This window comes from Vigna unguiculata, chromosome 5 (assembly GCF_037176805.1).
Source record: "Vigna unguiculata cultivar grain cowpea cultivar isolate G323 ecotype 2 chromosome 5, ASM3717680v1, whole genome shotgun sequence".
Lineage (NCBI taxonomy): Eukaryota > Viridiplantae > Streptophyta > Magnoliopsida > Fabales > Fabaceae > Vigna > Vigna unguiculata.
The window spans coordinates 10,722,043-10,732,542 of NC_140796.1; the positions used below are offsets into that span (position 1 = coordinate 10,722,043).

Below are 10,500 nucleotides of genomic sequence, written 5' to 3' on the forward strand. Positions count from 1 at the left end.
TCCTCCACCGCCATCAGTGTCTCTTCTTCCTCCTCTACTGGTGCACCCCTCTCCCCCACTTGACCTTCTTCTTCCACTGACACCTCTTCCACACTCATCACCTTCTTCCTCCTCCGGCATCCTTCTCCCCCACCTTCTAACAAAATAAAAAATGCATTGGATTCCACATGAATACAAAATTTATATTTTAGAAGGAGCAATTTGAAAAACAAAATTTGTATTCTGAATTTTATATTTCAAAAATGTCCCTGGATATGTATTTTGGAATTCAAAATAAAAATTCTAAATTAAAGGGTAAAATTGGAATTTTAGAATATATATGAGAGGTGCAAGAAGAATCAACCTATTCTGAAAACACCAATCTTGTAGCATCATAGTAAATCCAGTCCAACCATATAGAAACCACTTTATCTCCTTCGGCTAGTTTCCTGAAAGAGATAGGTCCATTTCTTCCCGCACCTCCATAATTTTGACATGTACTCATAATTTTTTGTATTCGGAATCTAAAGTACAAATTTTTGTATTTAGGTTGTATATTTTGGAATAAAACACACACACACACACACACACACACATATATATATATATATATATATATATATATATATATATATATATATATATATATATATATATTCTGAATGCACAATATGAAATATAATTTAAAGTATAATTTTTTATTTTGGATTATATATTTTGGAATGCAAATAATTGTATTCTGAATTGTATATTTTAGAATTCAAGATTTACATTTTCAGTTCTAGAATTTAAAATACAAGATATTATGAACGTGTATCAAGAAATATATAAAGGTGAAGTAAGATGCTGCCAAGACATAAAATTCAATGAAGGGATTCACGGGCTAAAGCAAAAGTTCAAGGTTTCCAGGGTACTCTTTTAACTAAGTAGGTTTCATCCTGCACCCTCAACTTTTGTTGCATTCCATTTTACCCATACAAAATATATATTAAATAAATAATTAATTAATTATCTTACGTGTGATATGGGGTGTATGAAGTATGAGTTTTTGAATTCCGGTTCAAAATCCCACTGAATTACGAAATCCAGTTAACGATACAGTTCTTTACTGCTAGGAGATCTTCAATCTATCATGGTTTACATACAGAAACAACTGGTTCCATATATGATATAATTCCTCCTTCTATACTCATATATCACTTCAATTTCTTACACAGGAAAGAAGTGAAAAGATAATAGCCATGAAATCTAAATGTGTATCTAAATTTCACATTGGCTAGAAATGAGAAAGTAGACCACTATTATATAAGGATAAAAACTCATAAATCCATCGGATGGTCTTGGGTTGAGAGTGGTGTCAATTCCTTATGTGTGAGTTGGACTCATGTTCATTGGTGTTAAATCTTTCCGGTAATCCTTTCTCGAAATATTCAACAGGGATATCAAAGTCTGAGTTAGTGTGTTTGGTTGTTTGACAGCAAAAGGAAATTAGCATGTTAAGTGTAAAGTGCCATATAGAACATGATGAAGGATTTGGTAACATGGAAGCATGCAAAACGCGGGTATGGAAGAAGTAAGGCCATAACACAACCAAAACCACTAAGTGCTAGCTGCCAAACGAAGAGGGTGCATCAGAGGATCACTGTGAAACTTAGTCTGCATAAAAAACACAAGAAACTGATCCGGAATATCCTTGTCTCTGTTATTTGGAAATCCGGTATGTGTTAAGTTTGTCATTTGTGGACCGGATTCTGAAATCCATTAAGGTGTGGAATCTCCAGATTTGGAAATTTTGTTTGGTGCGAAATTCAGTGAGTGAATGTACAGGATTTGGAAATCCGATTGTGTGGGCACCGGATTGTGAAATCCGATTTTTGTGAGTGTTCATCGAATTTGGAAATCCAATTGAGTTAGAAACCCTTTATACCAGAGATTTCGAAATTTAGTTATGTGGCAATTATACTCATCAAAAAAATTAATCAGATTTTTTGTTTCGATTCACATCACATCTCCCGAATTTCTTATGCATTTAGTTTTTCCGGATTATGTTATCCGCTTTGTTATGATTAAGAGGGTAAAATGGGAAAAAGGAATAGTTTGAAGATGCAGGAAGAAAAACATGAGATGCAGGAAGAAGTGTCCTTTAATTTACAACATGTAAATAATTTTTAAAATCCTTCAGCATACTCTTAATTTAACAAAAAATCACTAAAGAACTGGACAACAAAATTAATTACATCGACTTTTTATGCTTTATGATGTTTTCAATACTTTCCCTTTTCAAGGGAAAATAGGGAGATGGAGAAAAGAAAACAGCCATTTGTTCTGTCTCCATTGCTTTCCTTCAAAAGTGCAAAAAATGAAATGCATGAAGAAAGTTAGCATCTTTTCACTGTCATAATGGGATCAGTCTTTTGATAAGTAAATGATCCTCATCAACTATAATCACATTCCATATAATTATTACAACCACTCTAATATTGAATCAAAGTATAAATTATTAATTACACTTTTTGTGGTGTCTAGTAATTCACGTGCAAGAATATGGTGAGATTACTCATTCAGGACTAAGTTTTACTTTGATTTCACCTTTTGTGTAGACACTTTATTATTATAAAGTAATTTAATTATCTTCATTTTTTCTTAAACGTGTAGAGGAATGGAATCTTTCTCCAAGCATAGATATAAAAATAGCACCAATTTGTATAGTAGGGAATTTTTTACAAGTATCAACGGTAAATATTTGATTGATAAACAGAATAATGCATGCTGAATCAATTGAATAGGATATCGTATTCTTATAGTAATTGTGATCAATAGATTCGATATAAGTGACAAATAATCTTGCATTTTAAATATGAAATTATGAGTTTAATGCCTAAATGTTTATAAAAAAAATATTTATTACAATATGATCTTTTGGATAACTTTTAGAAACTCTCAAATTAATATTTTTAATCTTTTTAGGAATACAAGAATGTAAAAGAAAACATAAATTGAGAGCGATTAAATATGTTTATGTAGAAGACGAGATCACAAAGGCCATATTTAAACGAACTTCTTCACAAATACTTATAGAAAAGAAAAATAAAGAAGAAAACTAAAAGGAGGTTCTCTCTAATTTAAAATTACCTTAATGAACTTCTTTATAGGTTAAAAAGTTAAAACTAACTAAAGTATAATCTAATGGGTAGAAGTTCTCTGGTATAAGTTTTTTTTTTTTATATATATTTTATATTTTAACACGTAAATAAATTAATTTTAACCTATAGATATTTGTTTTAAATTCTTACGGAGAAATTTATCCAAATGTACCTAAAGTATTAAGTATTATATTTAAAATATTCATTTGTTAAACATCTCAAATTTGTGAGATTCTTATTTATTAAGGAAGATCACATATTGCCTAGACAACACATAAACACAAGCTAAAAGACTAAATTCAATAAAAAAATATATGCCTAATATGCTTTTATTTTAACAGTTCATGTGTGCTTAAAATTTGGTTTTAATTGTTGGCCGTGTTTTGACATGAAACATCATTAGTTGTTTTATTTTATTTTATTTTTTTAATTTCATTTTGGTTTCATAAAACTTGATGGATTTAACTATTAATTCCAATCGACTAGAAATAAAATTAATTTATAGTATTTAAGTAAAGATAAATTTCATCTTTCTGAAACAATTTAAGAATATTAAATTATGTTAAATTAAGGGTAAGTTTTACTATTTAATATGATATCAGAATTATTCAAGATCTGTTTTAATTAAAATTTGGATTTATTGTGTTATTTAGTCTAGGTTTCCAAATTTGATATAGAATCTCGATTTCTAAATTTATTATCTTCAACTCAATCTGTTCCTTTTAATATGAGTTGACGGGTTGACCGTTAAACTCAGCTCGTTTTACCACCCTACATCGTTTTACCATCTTACATGAAGAGGAAAACTGAAAATTTTTCAAGATATTATCGTACTCGGTAGTGTTCAACCATATTCGTTCCTTTTGAAGTTGTTGGAAGGAGAAACTCAAGATATCTATACAAAATATTTAAGGAGAAATCTTTAAGGCTAGTAAATTAAAATTATTGTTGTAGTAGTGACCAAACATTTTAGCAACCATGTAAGTAACTTTGACTAGACTTATAACAATGCAGAATGGTCCTTCAAGCGTTTTCTTGTTATTAGTGACATGAAATTTGAATTGAAGCTATTGCAGCATGAAAAGGAAGAAACAAAAAAGAATTCCAGGCATATAATCATATTGCCTACGCAAATAAAAGAGAGAACAACTCACACAACCATATCAGCTTTTAGCATGTCATGGTGTTCCCCAACCATCCATCACTTTCTCAATAAAAAAGAACCCTACTGCATTATTTTAATTCTTTTCTTTTTCTTTTATGCATCATAGTTTACAAGAAATATGTCTCCTCAACAACACTTCTTTCTCCCCATTGTTCAAGTTTTATACTGCTGTCTAGAGTGGCATCCATGTTAGACAATCCCATCAACCTCACTTTTTCATTTAAGATATACAGATACTTTTCTAAGTAATTTTAGAATAAATACTTGATTAAGTTTCAAGTTTATTGTAAATTTAAATATTTTTAATTTCGTTTTTACTGAATTTTCTTGATCTATTGAATACTTGAAATATTTTCAACTGAATTCATGTTATTTAATTATTTCATTAATTAGGTGACGTGATTGCCATTTTGTCTTTCCTTTTATTTAATTTATTCTTGCATGTTAAAAAAAAAATGTAAGTTTATGTGATTAGCACAAAAAATAATATTACAAATATGTGAAATAAGGAATGACTTTTTGCTCTTATTAAAAACGCATAATAAGGATAATTTCAATAATAATGGTGATATGACCAATCTTTTGATCATTCTAGTTCATCACATGGAAGACATACGAAATCTCATATTTTTAATACGTAGAGTGTTGCGGGTGGCAGCAATTGTTCTGTGATGGAGGTTGAGTAGATCGAGTCACAATCGAATCATGGTGTTTGAATTTATACGTTCTTAAGTAGAAAGAATTGTGCCTTGACTAATAGCTATAGCTTTTGGTCAAGCCATAAGCACTCGATTCAACATAAAGAAATAATTAAGATGAGAAGTAAGATAATACCATATCACCCACTTAATAGAAAAATTAAATGGCGCATTGAAAAATACAAAATTTTATTAGATAATCAATAGACAAAAAAATTTTAATAAAATCTCAATTAAAATTTCCAATTTTATAAGAGGCTTGAAACTTAATTAAATAAAAAGTAAAATATTTTTTTCATTCATATATAAATTAACCGATTAATGATAATCATTCATTCAAATAGATCAATCAACTTATATCGCCTTTGTTGATCAAAACACATTCATCATAAGAGGTATTATGACATTTTAATTTAATTTGTGAGTTTCATCATATAAGACTCATATTATTTTATTAATATTTATTTAATTGTCATAAATTTATATTATATTTTCAAAGTAGAAAAAATACTTATTTATTCTTATGATTTAGAATTTCGATTTTTTTATCATTTCAGTATATTTTAATGAAAGAATCTTAGAAGATCACGTACGCCTTAATTTATATTATGGCTGAATGTATAAATTTTTCAATAGAAATAGTGTTGAAGAAGGAATTTTGTTATTTATGATGGTGAAATGTTTTAAGTGGCGTTATTGGTTTTAGTGGGTGGGACCAAAACTGTAGGTGGAAGCATAGTGACGAGTATTGTAGCTTTAACAAAGTTTGCAAAAGCAACACCAATTTTAGTGCCTACAATTAGTAACACCAATAACAAAAGCACCCACAAATCAATAATTCTATGCCTACACTGATTTTCTTTTTCTATTTTTATCTATTTTTGAAGCCTCCAAATTGTAGTATTTCGGGAAATATCACCAACCATGAAAAGCCACAATATTATATATGAGAACCTTTTTATTTAAAAAAAAAACATGCCATTTACTCCTTATTTATAATATTGGCTTAATACTTTTTTTCATGGGAGTCAATTTTTTTTTTATCATGCATCATAGCAATAAATAAGATCAATTTCTTTAGATGCGAATGATTGCTAACATCAATTTTAATTTAATACTGATAATGAAAAAGTTTATTATGTGAGGTCTCAATATGAAATTTTCAATATCGTTTAGCTTTGGGTAAACTATGATCAATAATTAATGATTAAAAAATAAAAATATATAACAATCAATAACAGTTTTTTAATTATACCCACGTGTTATATATTTAGCACGAGTTGATGGAACACTTTTATGCTAGTAAGAACTCTTCTTTTAATTCTTGAAAAATATAAGGTTAAAAAATAAATTTTAAACTTAACTCATCTTTAAAAGTAAGTTTTAAATTTGTATCCTCATATATATATATATATATATATATATATATATATATATATATATATATATATATATATATTTTTTTTCTTTTTTAAATTGATTTTATCTTTAATCGATCTAGGACTTTTAACATTAAGTAACATCTGAAATTTAAAAGCAATAAACAATTTTTTAAAATTGAATTTAGTCAATTAAGTTATTTATCCAACTACATACTTGGAAACTTTATTATCAAATACGTGAAATGATACACCATTTGTCACTTTGATATTCCTTAGAGATGTTCTTTATAACATATTATCTACTAAATTTAAGATTTAAAAAAAAATTAAAATAAGTAATATAAACAAAAAGAAGAAGAAGAAATATGCTTATTTTTATTAAAAATGAAAATTTTCAAGTAAGCACAGCCAAATTAAGCATTAGTATTTAGAGTGTTAAAATAATTCATCCAACCCGCTTCAATCCAATTAATCACTAAATAAATTTTTGTTAACAAGATTGAAACTCTATTACTAAATCATTTCGATCAGTTTTAAGAAAAATAAAAATAGTGTATTATGTTTTAAGAATGGTTAAATATATTTTTTGTCTTTGAATTTTGACATAAAATTGGAATTCGTATATATTCAAAATTTTGATTTATTTTGATCTTCAAACTTTAATAATGAATGAATATAGGCATTTTAATCCAATTATATTAAATGTTTTGGCATATCAAACATGTTTCCCAATTGAAATTGAACTGAGAACGTGTCAACCGATATAAACAACTTAATTATTATTTTGAAACATGTTATTATAAATGTATCATTTATTATCAATTAACTTAATTAGATTAACAAAATTATATTTATTCATTTTTAAAGTTTGAGAACTAAAATATATTAAAATTTTTAACATGAACAAATTCTAATTTTATGTCAAAATTTATGAAGTAAAAATATATTTAACTCTATTAAGAATTAACGAATTTAAAATTACTTTCAGATTCTCGTAGATGATTTCTAGTACCCAATACTTTATGCTGTAAAATTGGATTTTTTTTTTTTTAATAAATAGACAATACAGCATGAGAAAAAGAGAAACGTATTAAACACTATATACTAAAACTCAAGTTCTTTGGTTTAACCCAACCCTAAACCAAGACAATACTTTTGAATAAAATAATATTTCCTTAAATAAAAATATATAGTTATCACTCTATAAAAGTGACCAATTAATTACAGTCAACATATTCAAAAGAATTGGTTTTCACAGATCTAATTATTATACACTAAATGACTTTAGAAGGAGAGAATGACACATGTTCCACGCATACTATGCATTAGGTCATGTCAACACCAATATTGATGTTGGGTCATAAGATCTCAAGCCAAGACCATGTTTCAACATTAACAAAAGTTAGTGAACCAAAACACTCACTATTAAGATAAACTCAAAGTTTGTCCCTCACCGTTAAAATCAATCAGATGACGTCACTACACTTCTTTGTTATGTAAGTGATGAATTATACAACAAATGCTTGATGAAGACTTGCTACTAAAATACCTCTAATGTGAAGTTAATTAGTTTTCTGAAACCATGTGCACCATCTCTATGGCCCCAAATGCAATCACCACCATAAGTCACAAACCATAATTTAGACCAACATTCTTTTCATGTTGTCATGGACTTGTACATATTTTGTATTTAGTGTTTACATAAATTAGATTTTTCAATATTCACTCTAATCCAATAAAATAGAATGAATTTATAATCCAAATTTAATTGATTAAGATAAAATATATTTGAATTAAAATTAAAATACATTTTAATTAAATTCATTAGTTTTAAATTGGATTAAAACTAGATTGAATTCAATTTATCAATAAAATTAAATTTAGTAAAGATAATTTAATATATCTGACTATTAAGTTCATTGGATATAGATCGATCGATTTACCCTAATATGCCTAAAGACTTTAGATAACTATGGGTATAGAGAAAAAGTGACCTACCCACTTTTCTCCTAATTTCTATTTCAATAAAAGTTTAAGTCTTTCATGATTAAAAATTTCTCATTTCTATATTTACTAAAAGTTGAATATCTCATTAATAATTTGGTTTCAATATCTTACTCTATTACTTTATCCTAGTTCTTGCTTTGTTAGCTTTCGTTTGCTTGAATCTACCTTGTACAATACTTTTTAATCACTAAACCACACTATTTCAAGAAGAACATTATATGAATTCAAAGAATTTTAGATATGTTTGGAGAAACTCATTTTGAAGAGTTTCTAAATAAAAATAAATAAAATAAAAGTTTAATTCTTCTATAAATTAAGGTCATTTTATGTTTAAGTTAAAATGGTAAATAGTTGACTTAGTAGTATAATAAGCCTTAATTTTAGTATAATAATAAATAAGTTTGTCTTAGTAAAAGAAAACTTTAATTTTATTAATTTAGCTTTGAACTTAGTTATTTATTGAAATAATTAAATAGGTGTTTAGCATATAGTAATTGTCATGCGTGTTATTAAAAGGAAAATTAACGTTTAAACGGAAAAATTACTAATAATTTCAAATTTACAAAATAAAAAACAAAGAGTAGAAGAATCCTTTAAGGTTAATTGCATATTTACTTTATTTTTTCTTCTAACAAAAAATACATGACAACAATTATTAGTAACTAAACACGTATTTAATTACTTCTATCATTAATCAAGTTTAAACAAAATTAACAAAACTATTTTTTTGTATTAAGATTGTAATTTTTTATATATATACTAAATGAAATATAACAATATTTGTTACAAGGGATCAATTATCTACTATAAATTAGTTTTTATAAAAAAATAAACTTTAAGTTTAACTCAACTTCATAAAATTTTGGTTTGTAAAGTGAGATTTGCACCCACTAATATATTTTGAATTGATCTTATCTATAGTCGATGTGAGACTTTTAACACACTTTCTCACGCCGAACTATATATTTATATATATATATATATATATATATATATATATATATATATATATATATATATATATATATATATATATATATATATCAAGCATAAGATTGGATATTAATGAGTGGTTTGACATCGGCTCAATGGGAATAGACTCTAATTATGACCCTGATATCATGTTAAAAAGTGAACTTTTTAAAAATCTAATTCTATCTAACAAACGGATGGGGGGTGAAACAATAGACCCAACAAAATACAAATTTTACTAACATATGTTTTAGTCATGACTTTGATACAATGTTAAAAAGTGAATTTTAATCCTAACTCAACCTCACAAAACTGACTTGTGAGGTTTGCATCCATTTATATATTATAAATTAACTTTATTCCTAATAGACGTGAGACTTCCAATAATTTTAATTAAAAAAAATGTCTTACATGGTTAACTACAATTTCTACGGATCAATTTCATTTTTTTTATAAAATCTTAGCATATAATTCGGGCCTAAAGCACAAATATAAAGCTGTTCCTAACCCACAATTTCCCAGTGATTGATGAACAGAATCCAACAGGTTACTGCATAGAAAAGTATAAGGTTCGAAGATAAAGAGATTGGGATTTGGAATTTGGAACTTAGAATTTGTTTAACAAGATGATCCGCTGGTTTATTTTGCAATGAATTAATTATTGATTAATGGAGAGGAAGCAAGTCAAAGCTAAGTGGCAAATACCAAAACAGGGTCATGCACTGAACATTATAAAGTATAATAAAATCACGATGCCCAAAGAGACAAGAAGCAAGAATAAAAAGAAAATTTCAGATGCTCGGAAACACAACAAAGTGAAAAGTGAGGAGAAAGAAGCATTTGATGCTCAAATTTGTGGCCTTTGCTTTCATCTATGGTCAAGATTCCGTCACAAACTTCGTTTGCCCTTGACTCTCATACACACATGAACATCAATAATAGTCAACTTATTTTTGCTATTATTTTACCAAACAAGTTCACTGAAACACCATATATTTATCTTAAAACCAGAATGTTTTCAAAACAAGTTTAGTGCACATTTATTTATGAATTTAATTAATTAAAACCATCTTAAATATGATTTTTTAGAATAATTGTTATAAAACTTTACAATTTTTAGTTACATAAATAACATACATTATTAGAAATTATAT

The 10,500-nt window shown here is 26.8% G+C and overlaps 1 long non-coding RNA gene across 1 annotated transcript; it reads left to right on the plus strand.

Moving 5' to 3' along the window:
- The first annotated feature begins 680 nt into the window (after nucleotides 1–680).
- On the plus strand, nucleotides 681–1,920 carry LOC146886063 (uncharacterized). The gene is made up of 2 exons (XR_014994861.1): nucleotides 681–905; nucleotides 1,458–1,920. It is a non-coding gene; the product is annotated as an uncharacterized LOC146886063 (long non-coding RNA).
- The last annotated feature ends 8,580 nt before the right edge of the window (nucleotides 1,921–10,500 follow it).